Genomic DNA, 9971 nt, shown 5'->3' with positions numbered 1-9971 from the left:
TGTTTCCCAACAGGAACGTGGATAGAATTTCTCTTGATGTTGACTCCTTGAAACTTAGATCTATTCCACCTAAGCATGATATCAACGAGTCTCCCAAAGCCATGATAATTTCCATTGATGAGTGCAAAGAGAGAACCTCTAAGATGCGTGCTAAAAAATATCGGTTTATAAAAGCTTGTTCTTCTAGTTTTCATGAGAATAATGATGAAGATCTAAAATTGATTGATGTGAATCCTATTGAATTTTTGTTTTCCGATATTAATCTAGATAAAGATGCGACTGGAGATGACTCAACTTTAGTTAAAAGGCGTCCCAATGATTAAGAGTTTTTAGGTCTAGATGCAATGAACCCATTATTTTGTATTTTGTATTTCAAGGATTGGAGAGGTCAAGACTTTAAGTAGCAATGAATCCATTATTTTGTATTTCAACGAATTTAATTATGATAATTGTTCTTTAATAGATTGTATTTCCTTGTTGCAATCCCTGTTGAATTCTCCTCATGCTTATAATCGAAACAAAGGTTTTACTAAACATATCGTTGATGCTATGTTGCACTCTTCTGAAGAAAAGCTTGAATTGGAAGTTTCTATCCCTAGAAAACTTTATGATGAGTGGGAACCTACTATTAAGTTTAAGATCAAAAATTATGAGTGACATGCTCTCTATGATTTTGGTGCTAGCATTTCCACGATTCCAAAAACTTTATGTGATGTGTTAGGTTTCCATGAATTTGATGATTGTTCTTTAAATTTGCATCTTGCGGATTCCACTATTAAGAAACCTATGGAAGGATTAATGATGTTCTTATTGTTGCAAATAGGAATTATGTGCCCGTGGATTTCATTGTTCTTGATATAGATTGCAATCCTCCATTCCCTATTATTCTTGATAGACCTTTCCTTAGAACGATTGGTGCAATTATTGATATGAAAGAAGGAAACATTAGATTCCAATTTTCGTTAAGGAAGGACATGGAACACTTTCCTAGGAAGAAAATTAAATTGCCATATGAATCTATTGTGAGAACCACTTATGGATTGCATACCAAAGATGACAGTACCTAGATCTGTTCGTATTTTATGCCTAGCTAAGGGCATTAAATGATAGTGCTTGTTCGCTGGCAACCCTATTTTATTTTTGTTCTTTACTTTTTGTTCCTGTTTAGTAATAAATAATTCATCTACCTTTGGTTAGATGTGATTTTATGTTTTAATTAGTGGTTTTGCCAAGTTAAACCTTTAGGATAGTTTGCGGTGATAATTGTGTTGATCCTGCTGAAAAACAGAAAGTTTTGCGCCCAGTAAATAATTTCCAAAATTTTATTGAAATATGCTTTTGATCTGATTCTTTTTCTCTGGATCGGTGAACAAATTTCTCAGGTTGTCCTAATTTTCAGAATTTTCAGAGTTACAGAAATATTCGAGAGTTACAGATTACTACACAGTGTTATGTTTTTGACAGATTCTGTTTTCTATGTGTTGTTTGCTTATTTTGATGAATCTATGGGTAGTATCGGGGGGTATGAACCGTGGAAAATTTGGAGTACAGTAGATATTACACTAATATAAATAAATAATGAATTTGCAACAGTACCTTAAAGTGATGATTTATTTTCTTATACTAACGGAGCTTATGAGATTTTCTGTTAAGTTTTGTGTTGTGAAGTTTTCAAATTTTGAGTAGGGATTTGATGGACTATGGAATAAGGGGTGGCAAGAGCCTAAGCTTGGGGATGCCCAAGGCACCGCAAGGTAATATTCAAGGACAACCAAAAGCCTAAGTTTTGGGATGCCCCGGAAGGCATCCCCTCTTTCGTCTTCGTTTATCGATAACTTTACTTGAGGCTATATTTTTATTCACCACATGATATGTGTTATGCTTGGAGCATCTTGTATGATTTGAGTCTTTGCTTTTTATTTTACCACAATCATCCTTGATTTACACATGTTTTGAGAGAGACACTCATGAATAGTGATTTATTAGAATACTCTATGTGCTTCACTTATATCTTTTGAGCTAGGCAATATTGATCTAGTGCTTCACTTATTTCTTTTTAAAGCACGACGATGGCTTTAGTTTATAGAAATTGATGAACTCTCATGCTTCAGTTATATTATTTTGATAGTCTTTTATAACAGCATTTTTAATTTGCTTTGGTTATAAATTTAGTCCTAATATGATAGGCATCCAAGAAGGATATAATAAAAACTTTCGTATTAAGTGCATTGAATACTATGAGAAGTTTAATTTTTTATGATTGTTTTGAGATATGAAGATGGTGATATTAGTGTCATGAAAGTGAGTAGTTGTGAATTTGAGAGATACTTGTGCTAAAGTTTTTGATTCCCGTAGCATGCACGTATGGTGAACTGTTATGTGATGAAGTTGGAGCATGATTTATTTCTTGGTTGTCTTCCTTATGAGTGGCGGTCAGGGACGAGCGATGGTATTTTCCTACCAATCTATCCCCCTAGGAGCATGCGCGTAGTACTTCGTTTCAATAACTAATAAATTTTTGCAATAAGTATGTGAGTTCTTTATGACTAGTGTTGAGTCCATTGAGTATACGCACTCTCACCCTTCCACCATTGCTAGCCTCTCTTGTACCACACAACTTTCACCGGTACCATACGCCCACCATATACCTTCCTCAAAACAACCACCATACCTACCTATTATGGCCTTTCCATAGCCATTCTGAGATATATTGCCATGCAACTTTCCACCATTCCATTTATTATGACACACGTCATCATTGTCATATTGCTTTGCATGATCATGTAGTTGACATTGTATTTGTGGCAGAGCCACCATTCATAATTCTTTCATACATGTCAGTCTTGGGTCATTGCACATCCCGATACACAGCCGGAGGCATTCACATAGAGTCATATTTTGTTCTAAGTATTGAGTTGTAATTCTTGAGTTGTAAGTAAATAGAAGTGTGATGATCTTCATTATTAGAGCACTGTCCCATGTGAGGAAAGGGTGATGGAGGCTATGATTCCCCCACAAGTCGGGATGAGACTCTGGATGAAAAAAAAGAGGCCATAAAAAAGAGAAATGTCCAAACTAAAAAATGAGAGAAAAAGAGAGAAGGGGCAATGTTACTATACTTTTACCGCACTTATTCTTCAAAGTAGCACCATGATCTTCATGATAGAGTCTCCTATGTTGCCACTTTCATATACTAGTGGGAATTTTTCATTATAGAACTTGGTTTGTATATTCAAATGATGGTCTTCCTCAAATTGCCCTAGGTCTTCGTGGGCAAGCGAGTTGGATGCACACCCACTTAGTTTCTTTTTGAGCTTTCATACACTTCTAGCTCTAGTGCATCCGTTGCATGGAAATCCCTACTCACTCACATTGATATCTATTGATAGGCATCTCCATAGCCCGTTGATACGCCTAGTTGATGTGAGACTTTCTTCCTCTTTTTGTCTTCTCCACAACCACCATATTCTCTTCCACCATAGTGTTATATCCATGGCTCATGCTCATGTATTGCATGAAGGTTGAAAAAGTTTGAGAACATCAAAAGTATGAACCAATTGCTTGGCATGTCATCGGGGTTGTGCATGATTTAAATATTTTGTGTGATGAAGATAGAACATAGCCAGACTATATGATTTGGCAGGGATAGATTTCTTTGGCCATGCTATTTTGAGAAGACATGATTGCTTTATTAGTATGCTTGAAGTATTATCGTTTTTATGTCAATATTAAACTTTTATTTTGAATCTTACGAATCTGAACATTCATGCCACAATAAAGAGAATTACATGGATAAATATGTTAGGTAGCATTCCACATCAAAAATTTTGTTTTTATCATTTACCTACTTGAGGAGGAGCAGGAATTAAGCTTGGGGATGCTTGATACGTCTCCAACATATCTATAATTTTTTATTGTTCCATGCTATTATATTATTTGTTTTGGATGTTTTATATGCATTTATATGCTATTTTATATTATTTGTGGGACTAACCTATTAACATAGAGCTCGGTGCCAGTTTCTGTTTTTTGCCTGTTCTAGAGTTTTGCAGAAAAGGAATACCAAATGGAGTCCAAACGGAATAAAACTTTTTTGATAATCTTTCTTGGACCAGAAGCAAACCAGGAGACTTGGAGATGAAGTCAGAGAAGCAATGAGACTACCACGAGGGTGGAGGGCGCGCCCAGGGGGTAGGGCGCGCCCCCTACCTCATGGGCCCCTCGGAGATCTCCTGGCCTAATTCTTTCACCCATATATACTCTTATACCCCAAAACCATCAGCGGAGCAACGAAAACACTTTTCCACCTCCGCAACCTTCTATACCCGTGAGATCCCATCTAAGGGCCTTTTCCCGCGTCCTGCTGGAGGGGGATTCGATTACAGAGGGCTTCTACATCAACACCATTGCACTTCCGATGAAGCCTGAGTAGTTTACCACAGACCTACGGGTCCATAGCTAGTAGCTAGATGGCTTCTTCTCTCTCTTTGATTCTCAATACCATGTTCTCCTCGATGTTCATGGAGATCTATTCGATGTAATACTATTTTGCGGTGTGTTTGCCAAAATTCGATGAAATGTGGATTTATGATTAGATTATCTATGAATATTATTTGAATCTTCACTGAATTCTTATATGCATGATTTGATATCTTTGCAAGTATCTTTGAATTATCGGCTTAGTTTGGCCTACTAGATTGGTTTTTCTTGCAATGGGAGAAGTGCTTAGCTTTGGGTTCAATCTTGCGGTGTCCTTTCCTAGTGACAGTAGGGGCAGCAAGGCACGTATTGTATTGTTGCCATCGAGGATAAAAAAGATGGGGTTTTTATCATATTGCTTGAGTTAATTCCTCTACATCATGTCATCTTACTTAATGCGTTACTCTGTTCTTTATGAGCTTAATACTTTAGATGCAGGAAGGAGTCGGTCGATGTGTGAAGTAATAGTAGTGGATGCAGAATCGTTTCGATCTACTTGACATGGACGTGATGCCTATGTTCATGATCATTGCCTTAGATATTGTCAGAATTATGCGCTCTTCTATCAATTGCTCGGCAGTAATTTGTTCAGCCATCGTATTATTTGCAATCTTGAGAGAAGCCACTAGTGAAACCTATGTCCCCCGTGTCTCTTTTACATCATGCAAAATCTCTTTTCCATCATACTAGTTTCTGATCTATTAATTATCAATCTTTTAATTTTCGATCTATAAACCAAAAAATACCAAAAATATTTACTCTACCGTTTATCTATCTCTATTAGATTTCACTTTTGCAAGTAATCGTGAAGGGATTGACAACCCCTTTATTGTGTTGGGTGCAAGTTTGTCGATTATTTGTGCAGGTATTTGGTAACTTGTGTGTTGTATCCTAATGGATTGATACCTTGGTTCTCAAACTAAGGGAAATGCTTACTCTACTTTTCTGTATCACCCTTTCGTCTTTAAGGGAAAAACCAACGCAAGCTCAAGAAGTAGCAGGGTTTGTGGCCCACAGGTGCTCCCCCCTGGTGTGTGATACGTCTCCAATGTATCTATAATTTTTTATTGTTCCATGCTATTATATTATCTGTTTTGGATGTTTAGTGGGCTTTATTATACACTTTTATATTATTTTTGGGACTAACCTATTAACCGGAGGCCCAGTCCAAATTGCTGTTTTTTGCCTATTTCAGTGTTCCGCAGAAAATGAATATCAAACGGAGACCAAACAGAATGAATCCTTTGGGAGAGTTATTCTTAGAACAAACGCAACCCAGGAGACTTGGAGTGGACGTAAGGGAAGCAAAGAGGTGGCCACGAGGGTCCAGGGTGCACCCTACCCCCCTGGGCGCGCCCCCACCCTCGTCGGCCCCTCATCACTCCCCTGACTGACTTCTTTCGCCTATATATATGCATATACCCCGAAAGCATCCAGGAGCACCATAGATCAGGAGTTCCGCCGTTGCAAGCCTCTTTAGCCACCAAAAACCAATCGGGACTGTGTTCCGGCACCCTACCGGAGGGGGGATCCATCACCGGTGGCCATCTTCATCATCCCGGCACTCTCCATGACGAGGAGGGAGTTGTTCACCCTCGGTGCTGAGGGTATGTACCAGTAGCTATGTGTTTGATCTCTCTCTCTCTCGTGTTTTAGATTTGGCACGATCTTGATGTACCGCGAGCTTTGCTATTATAGTTGGATCTTATGATGTTTCTCCCCCTCTACTCACTTGTAATGGATTGAGTTTTCGCTTTGAAGTTATCTTATCAGATTAAATCTTTAAGGATTTGAGAACACTTGATGTATGTCTTGCATGTGCTTATCTGTGGTGATGGGATATTCACGTGATCTACTTGATGTACGTTTTGGTTATCAACTTGCGGGTTCAGTGACCTTGTGAACTTATGCATAGGGGTTGGCACATGTTTTTGTCTTGAATCTTTGGTAGAAACTTTGGGGCACTCTTTGAAGTACTTTGTGTTGTTTGAATAGATGAATCTGAGATTGTGTGATGCATATCATATAATCATGCCCACGGATACTCAAGGTGACATTGGAGTATCTAGGTGACATTAGGGTTTTGGTTGATTTGTGTCTTAAGGTGTTATTCTAGTACGAACTCTATGATAGATCGAACAGAAAGAATAGCTTCGTGTTATTTCACTATGGACTCGTGAATAGATCAACCAGAAAGAATAACTTTGAGGTGGTTTCGTACCCTACCTTAATCTCTTCATTTGTTCTCCGCTATTAGTGACTTTGGAGTGACTCTTTGTTGCATGTTGAGGGATAGTTATATGATCCAGTTATGTTATTATTGTTGAGAGAACTTGCACTAGTGAAAGTATGAACCTTAGGCCTTGTTTCTTAGCATTGCAATACCATTTACGCTCGGTTTTACCACTTGTTACCTTGCTGTTTTTATATTTTCAGAATACAAAAACTTATATCTACCATCCATATTGCACTTGTGTCACCATCTCTTCGCCGAACTAGTGCACCTATACAATTTACCATTGTATTGGATGTGTTGGGGACACAAGAGACTCTTTGTTATTTGGTTGCAGGGTTGCTTGAGAGAGACCATCTTCATCCTACGCCTCCCACGGATTGATAAACCTTAGGTCATCCACTTGAGGGAAATTTGCTACTGTCCTACAAACCACTACACTTGGAGGCCCAACAATGTCTACAAGAAGAAGGATGCGTAGTAGACATCAAGCTCTTTTGTGGCGTCGTTGCCGGGGAGGTGAGTGCTTGAAGGTATATCTTTAGATCTTGCAATCGGATCTTTTTGTTTCTTGTTTTATCACTAGTTTAGTTTATAAAAGAAAACTACAAAAAAATGGAATTGAGTTTGCCTCATACGCTTCATGCTTTTAATATCTTTCGTGAGAATGATGGTAAGGAAAATTGTGCTCAAGTGCTAGAAGAAGAAATCTATAAAATGTTTGGCACTAAATCTTTGAGTGATGAGCATGATTGCAATGTTGTTAGTATGAATTATTTGAATACCCATGATGCTAATGATATGCAAAGCCGCAAGCTTGGGTATGCTATGTTTGATGAAGATGATATGTTTAGTCCCCCAAGTTTTGATGAGCAAATTTATTATGATGAAAGCATGCCTCCTATTTATGATGATTATTGTGATGACACGTATGCTATAAAGAATAAGGATAACCATGAAACTTCTATGCTTCACATGATAGTTATTTTTGTTGAGTTTAATTTTCAACTAGATTATGATTCACATGATAGTTATTCTGTTGAGTTTGCTCCCACTACTATTCATTAGAACAAAGTTGCTTTTGCGGAGAGTAATAAAATTTCTATGCTTGTAGATCATGAAAAGAATGCTTTATGTGGTAGTTACATTGTTGAATTCATTCATGATGCTACTGAAAATTATTATGAGGGAGGAATATATGCTCGTAGGAATTGCAATAATATCAAGTTTCCTCTCTATGTGCTTAAAGTTTTAAAGTTATGCTTGTTTTGCCTTCCTATGCTAGTTGGTTATTGTTCCCATAAGTTGTTTGCTCACAAAATCCCTATGCAAAGGAAGTGGGTTAGGATTAAATGTGCTAGTCATATTCTTCATTATTCTCTCTTTATGTTTCAATTATTATCTTTTATGTGAGCATCATTGAAATTATCATGCCTAGCTAGGGGCGTTAAACGTTAGAGCTTGTTGGGAGGCAAACCAATTTTATTTTTGTTCTTTGATTTTTGTTCCTTGAGGGAGTCCTGGATTAGGGGGTGTCCAGATGACCGGACTATAACCTTTGGCCGGACTCCTGGACTATGAAGATACAAGATTGAAGACTTCGTCCCGTGTCCGGATGGGACTTTCCTTGGCGTGGAAGGCAAGCTTGGCGATACGGATATGTAGATCTCCTCCTATTGCAACCGACTCTGTGTAACCCTAGCCCTCTCCGGTGTCTATATAAACTGGAGGGTTTTAGTCCGTAGGACGAACAACAATCATACCATAGGCTAGCTTCTAGGGTTTCGCCTCTCTGATCTCGTGGTAGATCTACTCTTGTACTACCAATATCATCAATATTAATCAAGCAGGAGTAGGGTTTTACCTCCATCGAGAGGGCTCGAACCTAGGTAAAAACATCGTATCCCTTGTCTCCTGTTACCATCCGCCTAGATGCACAGTTCGGGACCCCCTACCCGAGATCCGCCGGTTTTGACACCGACATTGGTGAGACTTTTCTCCCCGGACAGATCTTTGCACTGCGGGCCAATTCGCTTGGCCATCTGGAGCAGATCGAAAGCTACACCCTGGCCATCAGGTCAGATTTGGAAGTTTGAACTACACGGCTGACGTCTGCGGAGACTTGATCTTCGCCGGGTTCGAGCTACAGTTGAGCGTGCCGCACTATCGCGATGGGCATGATCTAGCTCTGCCGCCGAACAGTGCCTAGGAGGCTGCCCCAGTGTCCGCTCCGACCCTTAGCTGAGAGCCGACTGCACCAATCGAGGATGGGTGGTTGGACACCGCCTCGGGGGCTGCAATCTCTACGGCGATCAAGCCGAACACCCGTCTTGTCCTCTGTGAAGCCCGTGACTCCAAGGTGCCGGACTCCTCTGTCACATCCCTGGTCCTGTTATGCACTAGGCTAGACCTCATGTGAGCATCATGTTTAAATTCAAATGAAATTGAATTGAGGAATTTTCAAAGCCTCATAAGACCTTTAAAAATAACCAACATTTAAATTTCATCAAATGAGTCCAAGAAAATGTTCCTGTTATTCCATGGAAATATTGGTGAGAGGTAAAATTTAAACCAATATTTTTGGAGTCACAGAGATATTTATTTTGGCCATTTGAATTAATCCAATAACTATTTGCTTTGGATTTATATTTAATATATATTAAGTATGACTCCAAATAATTCTGGAAGTTTGTGAGTGGCTTTGTATATATTTTAGTAAGCCACATAATAAACTACAGAATTTATTAAAATGGTTTAGTTGCTAAACTAAATCAAAACAAATACAGGAAAAAAATAGAAAATGGAAACTAAAAAAAGAGAGGGAGAGAAGGCCACCTGGGCCACCTACCTGGCGCCACTTACCTGGCCCAGCTCCATCTGGCCGGCCCAGCCCACCTCCTTCCCCCTTGTCCTCTTCCTCCTCTGCCAGGAGGACGAACAGAGGCGAGGCGTGGCGCGCGCCCGAGAGGTCTCGGCCACCTCCTGCTTCCCCCTGGCCACCTCCTGCTTCCTCTCGTCGCCCTGGACCCCGTCCATGATGCCACGCGCCCTCCCAGGCCTCGCACTCTCCCCGTGCCTTCTCCCCCCTTTCTCTGGCTCCCTCTCTCCTCCACCGAGCGGAGCCCCGTCGCCACCGACGCCGTTCGCCGCGGCCACCACCACCCCCTCTCCTCCCCGACGCGCTCCCGAGCTCCGCAGTGCCTCCCTCGACCTCCTCGACGTCTCACGCGACCAGAAGGGCCCCGAGCAGCCGCCATCG

Source organism: Triticum dicoccoides, chromosome 1B, assembly GCF_002162155.2.
Source record: "Triticum dicoccoides isolate Atlit2015 ecotype Zavitan chromosome 1B, WEW_v2.0, whole genome shotgun sequence".
Classification (NCBI taxonomy): domain Eukaryota; kingdom Viridiplantae; phylum Streptophyta; class Magnoliopsida; order Poales; family Poaceae; genus Triticum; species Triticum dicoccoides.
Note: the sequence above shows the minus strand (reverse complement) of the source record.